The 13,185-nt window shown below is 34.8% G+C and overlaps 1 long non-coding RNA gene across 1 annotated transcript in view; it reads right to left on the bottom strand.

The window, feature by feature from the left end:
* Nucleotides 1-12,765, bottom strand: part of LOC105549746 — a 39,808-nt gene extending 27,043 nt beyond the window's left edge. Inside the window, exons 1-2 of the long non-coding RNA XR_001007599.1 lie at nt 12,325-12,765; nt 12,000-12,232 (exon numbers count right to left, since the gene is read on the bottom strand). This is a non-coding gene — a long non-coding RNA (uncharacterized LOC105549746). The remainder of the gene's footprint in view (nt 1-11,999; nt 12,233-12,324) is intronic.
* Between the last annotated feature and the right edge of the window lie 420 nt (nt 12,766-13,185).

The raw sequence follows: 13,185 nt of genomic DNA, 5'->3' as shown, positions 1-13,185 counted from the left end.
CTCCTGAGTAGCTGGGACTACAGGCGCCCGCCACCACGCCCGGCTAATTTTTTTTTGTATTTTAGTAGAGACGGGGTTTCACCATGTTAGCCAGGACGGTCTCCATCTCCTGACCTCGTGATCCGCCCACCTCGGCCTCCCAAAGTGCTGGGATTACAGGCGTGAGCCACCGCGCCCGGCCTCTTCTTGGATTTTTATATTTCGAGGTCTTACATTTATATATTTAATTTGTATACGGTGACAGGTAGGGGTCCAGTTTCATTACTCTGCATATGGTTAGCTAGTTATCCCAGCACCACTTAATGACTAAGGAGTCCTTTCCCCACTGCTTGTATTTGTCAGCCATGTTGAAGATCAGATGGTTGCAGGTGCACGACTTTATTTCTGAATTTTTGAATCTGTTCCATTGATCTATGTGTCTGTTGTACTAGTAAGATGCTGTTTTTGTCACTGTAGCCTTATAGTACAGTGAGAAGTTGGGTAGTCTGATGCCTCTGGCTTTGTTCATTTTGCTTAGAATTGCTTTGGCTATTCAGGTTCTTTTTTGGTGCCATATGCATTTTAGAATAGTTTTGTTTTGTTTTGTTTCTAACTCTGTAAAAAATGACTTTGGTAGTTTGAGAGTAACAGTGTTAAATTTGTAAATTGCTTTTGGCAGTATGGTCATTTTAACAATATTGATTCTTCTAATCCATAAGCATGGAATGATTTTCCATTTATTTGTGTTGTCCCTGATTTCTTTCAGCAGTGTTTTGTGGTTCTCATTGCAGAGATCTTTCATCTTTTTTGTGAGCTGTATTCCTTGGTATTTTATTTTCTCTGTGGCTATTTTAAATGGGACTGCATTCCTGATTTGGCTCTCAGCTTGAGCATTATTAGTGTAAAAATGCTACTAATTTTTGTACATTTGTTCTGTAACCTGAAACTTTGCCGAAGTTATTTCTCAGTTCTTGGAGACTTTTGGTGGTGTCTTTCGGATTTTCAAGGCACAGAATCATATCATCTGTGAGGAGAGATTCTTTAACTCATTTTCCTATTTAGAAACCTTTTATCTCCTTTGCTTGCCTGATAACTCTGTCTAGCCCCTCCGGTATTATGTTAAATAAGAGTGGTGAGAGTGGGAATTCTTGTCTTCTTCTATCTCTCAAAGGAAGTGCTTTCAGTTTTTGCCCATTCAATATGACACAGCTGTGGGTTTGTCATAGATGGCTCTAATTATTTTGAAATATGTTCCTCTGATTTAGTTTCTTGTTTTTTATCATGAAGGGCTATTGAATTTTATCAAAACTTTTTTCTCTGTCTATTGTGGTGATCATGTGGTTTTTGATTTTAATTCTGTTTATGTGGTGAATCACATTTATTGATCTGTGTGTGTTGAACCAACTTTGCATCCCAGTAATGAAGCCTACTTGAACATGGTGAATTAACTTTTTGATGTGCTGTTGAATTAAATTTGCTAGTATTTTGTTCAGGAGTTTTGCACCTATGTTTATCAGGGATATTGGCCTGTAGTTTTCTTTTTTCACTGTATCTTAGCCACGTTTTGGTATCAGGGTGATGTAGGTTCACAGAATGAATTCGGGAGGAGTCCCTCCTCTTCAAGTGTTTGAAATAGTTTTAGTGGAAATGGTACCAGCTCTTCTTCATACGTCAGGTAGAATTCAGCTGTGAGTCCATCTAGTTTGAGACTTTTTTTAATTGGTAGGTTTTTTTTATTAGTGATTCAAGTTCAGAACTCAACATTTGTCTGTTCATTGTTTCTGCATTTACATGTTCATCACAGCACTATTTATAATAGCAAAGATATGGAATCAAGCTAGGTGCCCATCAATGGTGGATTGGGTGAAGAAAGTGTGGTACATATATACCATGGAATACTATGCAGCCATAAAAAAGAGTGAAGTCATATCTTTTGTAGCAATGTGAATGCAGCTGGAATTATTAATGAATTTATGATTATTATTACTATATAATAATCATTATTATCATTATTCGTGAATTAATGCGGGAACAGAAAACCAAATACTGCATGTTCTCACTTATAAGTGAGCTAAACATTATGTACTCATGGACATGAAGATTACAACAATAGACACTGGAAAACACTAGAGTGGAGAGAGAGAGGAAATGGGGCAAGTGTTGAAAAATGAACTGTACAGATACTAAGCTCTGTATTTGAGTGACAAGATTATTCATACCCCCCAAAAAAAGAAAAAAAAAGGAAAAAATAAATGTTAACATTACACTTGTCAATGGATATTCAGTCTTAGATGACATTATGAGGTTGATGTTTCACTATTACAGACTGAATATTTGTGTCTTCCTCAAGATCATATGTTGAAATCCTAACCTCCAGTGTTACTAAATTTGGAGAGGAGGACCTTGGAAGAAACAATTAGGGGTAAATGAAGTCATAAGGATGGGACTTTGTTCCCTAAGGATTAATGACCTTGCAAGAAGAGATACACAAGAACTCACTTCTTCTCTCTGTGCAAATGAACCAAGAAAAGACTCATGTGAGGACACAGAAAGAAGGGACTCAGCAAGAAGATGGCCATATACAAGCTAGAGAAAGAGTCCTTGCCAGAAACCAAATCAGCTAAACCCTGATCTTGAACTTCTAGCCTCCAGGGATGTGAGAAAATAAATTTCTGTTGTTTAGTCAAAAAGAAGAAAGTGGTATTTATTAAACTAATATGGGAATATAAAATGATGTACTATGTCTGTTGCAAAACAGAATTTTATTTATCAAGCTAAGCAATTTAGAGAAAAACATTATACCTTCATTCATTTAAAAAACTAATAATAAAAATACAAATTATACCTTTTTAGAAAAAAAGAAAAGAAAAGAAAATGTAGTACATATTGGTCATGGAATACTATGCAGCCAGAAAAAAATGAAGTAATATTCTTTGCAGCAACATGGACACAGCTAGAGGTTATAAATCTAAGTGAATCAATGCAGGAACAGGAAACCAAATGCTGCATGTTCTCGCTTTTAAGTGGGAGATAAATGTTGAACACACAGGGACATAAACATGGCAACATAGACACCGTAGACTACTAGAAAGAGGAGGGAAGAAGATAGGCATGGCTTAAAAGCCTAACTATTGGGTATTGTGTTCACTGCCTTGGGTATAGGATCCATACCCCAAACCTCAGCATTACACAAACTACCCATGTAACAATCCTGCACCTTTACCCCTTGTACCCTATGTATCTTTTTTTTCCTTTTTGTTTTTGAGACAGGTTCTCACTCTGTCACACAGGCTGGAGCACTGTGGCGTAATCATAGCTCTCTGCAATCTCAAACTCCTGGGCTCAAGTGATCCTCCCACCTTAGCTCCTGAGTAGCTGGGACTACAGGCACACACCAATGTGCCTGGCTAATTTTTTACTTTTTTGTAGAGATGAGGATCTTACTTTGTTGCCCAGGCTGGTCTCTAAATCCTGGGCCCAAAGTGATACTCTTACCTCAGTCTGCCAGAGTACTAGGATTACAGGTGTGAGCCACTCCGCCTGGCTATGCCATATCTAAAATTAAATTTGAAAATGTTTAAAAACAACAAAATAGTTCATGCCAGGTATAAAGGGCTAAATAAGCTTCCTCAAAGTCAACTTCAACTCACCCTCTCAAATTGTATCTGGAAGTGTTAGTTAGAAATTTCCAAATGTAGCTTTACATATCCGAGCCTTAATGGGCCATCTCACTCACAAAGGAGGAGTAGGTATTATTAGTAAAAAACAAAAGGAAAGGAATAATCCATCTTTTGGAGTTGTGATAATGAAAAAAAAAACAATGACATCATTTTAAGTCCCAAAGCTTAGACACTGGTAGGTCTGATAGAAACAAAATGGCAGAATAGCCAGAAGCTTACCAGAGACAATCAGAGAAAAAGACAGCAAATAAAAGTCCGTCTATGATGTAGACAATTCTGGAGGAGGCCTGTGCCTGTGTAATAGGCTTACCCAGACAGAAACAGGAAATCTACATGTGGGGGTATATTTAAAAACACCTCCCAAGACTCACACAAATCAACATGTCTGAAGCTTCACTGGCAAATGGGCTTACACACAACCTCTGACTGAACATTGACAGAATAATAAGCTACTCTGACTCAGAGGTGACTCCTAACCAGTATTCTAAATAATATCATAGTCATTCCTGGCATTCTCAAAAAACATCACGCCTGTAATCTCAGCACTTTGGGAGGCCGAGACGGGTGGATCACAAGGTCAGGAGATCGAAACCATCCTGACTAACACGGTGAAATCCCCTCTCTACTAAAAATACAAAAAAATTAGCCTGGCATGGTGGCGGGCACCTGTGGTCCCAGCTACGCGGGAGGCTGAGGCAGGAGAATGGCGGGAACGGGAACCCGGGAGGCGGAGCTTGTAGTGAGCCGAGATCGCGTCACTGCACTCCAGCCCAGGCAACAGAGCGAGACTCCACCTCCAAAAAAAAAAAAAAAAGAGAAAAAGAAAAAACATATGTGTGCCCAAGACTGCACACTCTCAGGAGTGACCAGGGAGAGACCCTCTCAGCTATTGTTCCTGGTTGAATATGCAGAGACGTGTAAAATTCCTGAACTGTGCTAGCACTTTCCAAACCACAAACACACACTAATGGTAAAGAGTAAAACTCTAACTGGCCAAAGAGATTTACATATAACATTTGACAAATTAGTAGCTATACTGACCAGGGTGGCCAGGCTTAAAGAAAAAAACAAGGGGGAATATGTGAGCAATGACATCAGAATCTTCTCCCTGTAAGGGAAATATACGGCATAGAATTATTTCAGTCAAGCAACTAAGCAAATTTTAAAAGACCAAATAGGCAATACAACCCCAGGAATTATCAGTATCTAGGATTGGTAAAATAGATTATCTGAAATGTTCAGTTTTCAACAATATAATGGGACATACCAAGAAATAGGAAAGTGTGACTTATAAATAAGGAAAAAAATGGCTATAGAATATGTCTTTAAAGTGACCCTGATAGTGGAGTTAGTGGACAGAAACTTCAAAGCAGCAATTACAAATACTTTCAAAGAACAGAAAGAAATCAAGCTTAAAGGAAGGTATGATGACAATATATTATCAAGTATAGAATACCAATAAGGAGACAGATATTATTAAAAAATAACCAAATTAAAATTCTATAGTTTAAAAGTAAAATAACTAAAATGAAAAAATAATTGGAAGAGTAGAAATGAGCTAGCAGAAGAAAAGAATAGTGAACTTGAAGACAGATCAATAGAGATCAGGCAATCTGAAACAGAATAAAGAATAAATAAAAATTAACAGAGTCTCAGAGAAATGTAGAACACCATTAAACACACCAACATACATTTCATGGGACTAACAATGGAGAAGAAAGCAAGGGACAAAACAAGCAAATAAATAAAAGTTGAAGACTTATTAAATTTGATGAAAAATATTCACATAAAGAACCTCAGCAAATTCCAAATACAATAAGTACAAAGAGAAAAACAGCCAGACATATCACAGTCAAAATGCTAACAGACAAAGAGAAAATCTTGAAAGGTGCAAGAGTAAAAGGAATCATCACATCAAGCTGACAGCTCATCGGAAAGAAGGGGCCAGAAGGTAGTGGGATGACATATTCAAAAAGCTAAAAGTAAAAACAGTGAAAAATAAATTTATATCTAGCAAGACTATCTTTCAAAAATGAGGGTAAGATAAGACATTCCCAAGGAAACAAAAATTGAGAGAATTTGTTGCCAGTAAACTGCCTTAAAATAAATAGTAAAAGAATTTCTTCAGGTTGAAAGCAAGTGACAATAGACAGTAGTTCAAAGCTATGAGAAAAACAAAGAGTGCCCATAAAGGTAATTATGTAGCTAATTGAAAAATAGAGCATAATTGCATGCTCTTGTCTTTTCTTCTTTTGACTGATTCAAAAAGCAATTGCATAATACAACACTCTGGCATGTAACACAAAGCTATGTCATGTATTTGACAATCACCATTCAAGGAACTGGGTGAGAACGAAGTTATGTTGGACTAAGGAAATGATACCAACTGTTATCTCACACCACTAGACAGAATAAAAAGAAACAGAAAGGGTAAATAAGAATGTTAATATAACAGGCTCTATACATATATATTTGCTTCTATTTCTTTAGTTCTTTAAAAAATTAAGATTATATAAAGTAATAATTATAAAAATGTATTGTTCAGTTTGTAAACTTTATAGAAGTAATATGTATGACAGTAATAGGACAAAATGTAGGGAGGAAATGTAGCTGTATAGGAATAAAGTTTCGGTATTTTATGGGTATTAAATCAGTATAAATTTAAATTAGGCTTTCATAAGTTAAGACATACATTGTAAGTCCTAGAAGAACCACCAATAAATATTTCAAAATAAGATTTAAAATTTACTAAAAATTAAACTGTTACATTAAACATAAGCTGCTTAGTATAAAAAACACAAATAGATACAGAAAAAAGACATGTGACGCATAGAGAAAAAAAAGGCAAAATGGCAGATAAAATTCTAAACATATCAATAATATTAAATGCACATGGGTTATACAATCTCACCAAAAAACAAAGACTTTTGAATTGGATTTTAAAGACTGTGATCCAATAATACTTTGTCTGGAAGAGACATAAATAGTTTGAAAGTAATAGGATGGAAGAAGATATACCACACAACTATAAATGAAAGAAAAGCAGGAGTAGCTATTTCATGCTTTTAAAAATATCAAAAACCTGACAAAATTTTAGCTGGACTAACCAAGAATAAAAAACTAAGAGAAGTCTGAAATTACTAAAATCAAGAATGAAAAGAGAATGTTACTATTTATTGTATTGAAATAAAAAGATTATAAGGGAATATAATTACAAACAACTATAAACCAACAAGATGAGTTGCATGAAAAGAATTAATTTCTTGGAAGATACAAAGTACTGACTCTTACTCTAGTATAAATAGAAATTCCAGATAGATCTATAATAAGCAAAAGATTGAATTGATCATTTTAAAACTTCCTGAAAGAAAAGCCAAGTACCATATGTTTTCACTGGTGAAATCTATCAAACATTCAAAGAAAAACTACTATAAATATTTCACAAATTCTTTTAATAAATAGAAGAGTTGGAAACAGTTTCCAACTCTTCCTATGAGGGCAATAGTGCCCTGATAGTAAAACTAGAAGAAAAAAGCTATGACTTAATATTGCTTATGAATATATTTGCAAAATTACTCATCAAAATACTAGCAAACCAAATCCAATAACATATTAAAAGGATTATACACCATGAACAAGTAGGATTTATCCTAGGAACACAAGATTGATTTAACATCCAAAAATTAATTAACAGAATAAGCCATTTTGACACAATAAAATAAAAAGATATTATACAGTCATTTCGAAAACATTTGATGTACTACAACTACATTTCATGATAAAAATACTCATTTATACCTAGTAAAGACCATCTATAAAAAATCAGTAGTTAACCTCATACTTAATAGTGAAAGAATGAATATTTTCACCCTAATATCAAGAACCAGACACAGATGTTCGACTTCATCACCTTAATTTAACATTGTGTTGGAGTTTCTGGCCCAGGCAACTAGGTAAGAAGAGGGAGCAAAAGACATCTAAATTGGAAAGAAGCAATTAAAACTATCTCTATTTGCAGATCACATTATTTTGTATACAGAAAATCCTAAGGATTACACTAAAAACCTGTGAAAGCTGAAAAATAAAAGATCAATTTCTAAAAATCAATTATTCCTATAGATTAGCAATGAAAATTATGCATTTGAAATTAAAACATTTCCAACCAAAATGGCATGAAAAAGAACAAAATATTTAAGTATAACAAAAAGGTTTATAAGATGTGTACACTAGAAAATACAAAACGTTGCTTAAAGATATTTTAAAAACCCTTAAATAAACAGAAAGACATCTCATGTTCATGGATTGAAAGACTAATAATGTTAAGATGCCCATTACTTCCTAAATTGGTGGAAATATTCAATGCAATCCCTGTCAGAATTCTTGCTGGCTTTTTTGAAGAAATTGACAAATTGAAGTTAAAATTCATGAGGAAATGCAAGGGACCCAGAATAGTCAAGCGATCTTGGCTCATATTTCCTGATTTCAACCCTTACTGCATAGCTACAGTAATCAAGACAGTGTGGTACTGGCATAATTACAAACATATGGTCAATTTATTTTTGACAAATGTACCAAGAAAATTAAATAGTGAAAAAATAGTCATTTCAACAAACACTGCTGGGGAAACTGAATGACCATATTCAAAGGAAAAAAGTTGGAACCTTACCTCAAATCATATGCAAAACAAAAAACAAATAACAACAAAGAAATAAACAAACAAAAACATAAAAACTCAGAATGGATCATAGACTTAAACATAAGGGATTAAACTATAAATTCCTGCCAAAAATGTAGGAGTAAATCCTAATGATCATGGGTTAGGAAACTTTCGTAGTTAACACATTGAAAACATAAGTAGGAAAAAAAAAAACAAAATAAATTAAACTGTATTATTTAAAAACTTTTATGCTTCAAATTATATCCTCAAGAAAAAAAAAACACAGAATGAGAGAACATATGTCTGATAAATAACTTATATCCAGATATTTAAATGAATCTTACCATTCAATAAAAAAGACAGTAACTCAATTTTAAAATGGTGAAAGGAATTGAATAGGTATTTTATCTGAGAAGATATACATGTGACCAATAAGTGTATGAAAAGTTGTTCTACATCATTAGTGAAAATCAAATCAAAACCACAATGAGATGCTATTTACACTTACTGGATGGCTATGATAAAAAAGATGACAACAGCAACTTTAGCAAAGATGTGGAGAAATTGGAACGCGTATATGCTGCTGGTGGGAATGTAAGATGGTGCAGTCACTTTGAAAAATAGTCTGGCAGTTTCTCAAAAGTTAAACATAGTATTATCATATGACCCACAATTCCATTCCAATGTATATATCCAAATGAAATGAAAATCTATAGCCATACAAAACCTTGTTTATGATTATTCGTGACAATACTATTCATAGTGGCCCAAGAATGGAAACAACCTAAATGTCTATCAGCTGAAAAATGTGTCCATACAATCTGACATATCCATACAATGGAATATTATTTAGCAATAAAAAGCAATGAAGTATTAATTCATGCTATGGCACAATGACTCTTAAAAACATTATGCTAAGTTAAAGAATCTAGCCACAAAAGAACATATTTGTATTAAATGGCCAGAATAATGAAGTATATTAGTAAGTTGCTTAGGGTTGGTATAGAATAGGGATGGACTGTTAATGGGAACAAGGATTTTTTTGTTTTAGGATGTTGAAATGTTCTAAAATTTAATTGTGCTGATGGCCATGCAACACAGTGAGTAGACTGAAAAATGTTAGATGGTATACTCTAAATGAATAGGTTGTATGGCATGTGAATTATTTTCAATAAAGCTGTTAGAAAACAAAAACAACAAAAACAAATGATTCACAAGATCTGGGATTTTCAAAAGCTGAGCAAGACGATGTATTGAGGAGCATATGACAAAAGTTGGTACATCTTAGGCTTCTGGGGTCACAAGTTACAGAAAAAGAAAAAAAACACAAACAAACAGAGCAAGTTTACCTTAGAAATATGCTGAAGGTGATTCTCCAGTTCAAATAAATGAGAGGACTAGGGGAATTCTTTTCTGTGCCACAGATTTCAAAAATTTCTAAGCTTACCCTTATTAAATGACTGAATTAAAGCATAGGACTAAAATGCTTGCTCACAAGGAAGTGTGAAAGCACAGAGCTCAAAAAATAAATGGAATTAAGAGGGATTAAATTAAATTTAGAGGTGAGATAGGGAGGGAGTAAAACAGCATATGGTGACTGGAGCTGCTACCAGTGTAAATTTCTAGACTTTGCAAGAAGGCAGCAGTAGCTCAAATGGCAGCATGAGAAGACAGTTTGAGTAGGTGGATTCCCTCTAAAATGATAGGTGCTTATTCAAAAATATTAACCCCGTAATGAGAACTTTCACTCACTTCTGTTTCACGTAAGTGTTTATGCACTGAAATTGACTGCCTGATAGCTCATTATGGCTAAAATAAACATTTACCCCATTTCCTCTTCCTTCAGATACTATTGAGTTTCTGCTATGGTCTATGGCAGAGGTTAACTCTGGCTGGACATTAAAATATCCTGGGCTGAGACGTCCCTAAATAGATGAATGGATAAATAAACTGTGGTTCATCCAGACACTGGAATATTATTCAGTAATAAGAAGAAATGAGCTTTCAAGCCATGAAAAGACATGAAGAAAACTGAGATATATACTGCTAAGTGAAAGAAGTCAATCTGAAAAGGCTACATACAGAATGATTTCAACTAGGTAATTCATCTGGAAAAGGCAAAACTGTGAAGACAGAACAAAAGAAAACAGCAGTAGTTGAGAGCCAGGGGTTCCAGTGGAGGGAAAAAAGAATGAATTATTGGAGCTTAGGGGAATTTAAGGCCAGTGAAACTATTTTGAATCATAAGTAATACTGGGTATATGCCATCCATTTGTTAAGATCTATAGAATGTACAACACAGAGTGAATGTTAGTGTCAACCACAGATTTTAGTTAATAATTATTCATCAAAATTGTGTCATCAGTGTAGCAAAGGTACCACACTGGTGCAATATGGGAACCCCCTGTACTTTCCACTCAACGTCTGTAAACTTAGAACTGCTTTTATTGTGGTTACCAAAAAATAATAATAAAAAACCTTGGGAGATTTAAAAAATACATCTTTACACAGTCCTCATTCAAAGGTGCTGATTTAACTATTATTGGGTAAGATATTAGTATTTTTTTAAAGTATACAAGACAATGATAGTATACATTTGGGAATGAGAACTACTGGTTAATGACAACACTAAGTATGTTATTATAATAAAATTTTATGAAGAAATGTCTAGGTATTGGGGTTTGGCTGGTTATCTAGATTTGTCAGAAATGGACCAGGGCTATGAAGCTATGATACATTTTATTAATTATTTGACTTTTTATGGCATGATTTTTTTTTTTTTTTTTATGAGATGGAGTCTCACTCTGTCACCCAGGCTGGAGTGCAGTGGCATAATCTCAGCTCACTGCAACCTCTGCCTCCTGGGTTCAAGTGATTTTCCTGCCTCAGTCATCCGAGTAGCTGGGATTACAGGTATGCACCCCCACGCCCAGCTAATTTTTGTATTTTTAGTAGAGACAAGGTTTCCCCATGTTGGCCAGACTGGTCTTGAACTCCTGATCTCAGGTGATCCACCTGCCTCAGTCTCCCAAAGTGCTGGGATTATAGGCATTAGCCTCTGCACTCCACCAGAATATTTTGATTCTTTTTTTTAATGAGATACATGAGAGACTTTGGCTAAGTTCAACTTTATTAGTGCCATGGCATTCGTAGCTTTTACAATAGGTGAAACATACTATAGCTTCAAGTATCAAGACTTCTTGCAGAGATTAAATGGAATAAGAAATTGAGAAGAACTTTAAATTTTTAGGCTTCAAATTATTTTACTTAAATAAAATATTGATATCTTAAATGTAAAATTTCTTTGAACATTTTAAAATATTTCTGTGAAACTCATAATGGAAGGGGATTCATATCAAATATGGAGTATATTTTAGCTGTTATTTTATCTTTGGTACATCACAAAGTTATTTAATCTTATTGCAGAAAATTTGATGAGATATAACGAAATATAGGTTGACATAATTTTAGCTGGGAAATAGTAAAGGGTATATAATTTGGACTGAGCAAATCTTAGAGTTAGTTTTTTTTTTTTTTTTTTTGATGGGCTGTGGAGCTTTTTGTGGGATATACTTTATGAGTTAGAGGATCACAGATAATCCAGGGAGAACTCATTGGTATTTCGATTGGAGCCTCTTGGGTATGGAAGCAAACTAGTCCTGAAAAAATGCTAACATGCTTACCTGATAGGGACAATCATAACCCAAGATGATCTTACGTAAGATGTTCAAATCCAATAGGTAAGAGTGCAAAAGGCTTGAAGGATTGATGATGGCTACTTCTACCTCTACTATTTCTTCCCTAGAGAGGATATTCTCATGACAGGCTGCACAATAGAAACACTTGAGAAGTTTTCAAAAATCCTGATGTCCAGGTGACAAGTAGACTAGTTAAGTAAGAATATCTTGGAGGAGACCTAGCATCAAAAAGAGAGGCAGCACTTATTCTTTGGTGATTTGGAAGAACACACTGCATATGTATAGATCACCTATTTCTTTCTTCTCTCACTATGAAATTGGCCTGACTGCAGAGAGATGCATTATCTATCTTTGCATCTATGCTGTGATTATTACTGGGCTTGTGACTAGGTAGGTAAATCTGACAAATCTGGGGTGAATTATTAGCAGTTTGCCCTTCTCCTACTTAGCTTTTATCCCCAATTAAAGCTGACAGCTTGATCTCTGTCATGCTTCCAAATATATCTCTCAATTTGTTCCAAAATAAAGACCTAATTTACTAGCCCATTATGTCTGTGAAGCACTTATGAACCAGAGAAATTTCAAGGAACCCAGTTGCTCGAAATACATCTGGCTTCTAATAAGATTCTATTCTCCTGTTCTCTCTCCCTCTTTCTTTGGGGCTGGAGGCTGCATGTTCAGCTTTATTCTCTTTTTCTCCGGATACGTCTGTCTTTGAGTCCCTTGATGACTCACGGTGAATCTAGGTTTCTATGACACTGGTGCTAACAGCAGTTGAACAATACCTTATAACTCCAGGAACCAATGCCAACAAGTTGTATTCCTGAATCTCAAAATGTAAATTTCCAAGAGAAAATAAGATTATCTTATCTTGAAATATATGCTAACTTCTCTTCTCATCAACTGTGCTAGCTAGAAAGTCACAAGTTGCACAGAAGGCTGCCCACTCCTTCATCAGTCTGGGTCTGAGGATGTTTCCCAGAAAGGTGTTGGCTGGAAGGGCATCCCACAGTATAGCTACTGAATCACCAGCTTTGTTCTGTTTTTATATTTATTCCAAGTTTCCCATGTAACTTTCAAAAAGTTCTTGAAAACTTTTATCCCTTAATTGTAAAAATTACCAAAACTGCCATTGTGAGAATGAGACAATTAGATGCACAATTTAGAGAAC

The sequence above is a fragment of the Mandrillus leucophaeus genome, unplaced genomic scaffold, assembly GCF_000951045.1.
Source record: "Mandrillus leucophaeus isolate KB7577 unplaced genomic scaffold, Mleu.le_1.0 Scaffold455, whole genome shotgun sequence".
Taxonomy (NCBI): Eukaryota; Metazoa; Chordata; class Mammalia; order Primates; family Cercopithecidae; genus Mandrillus; species Mandrillus leucophaeus.
This window is presented reverse-complemented; position numbering and strand designations above follow the sequence as displayed.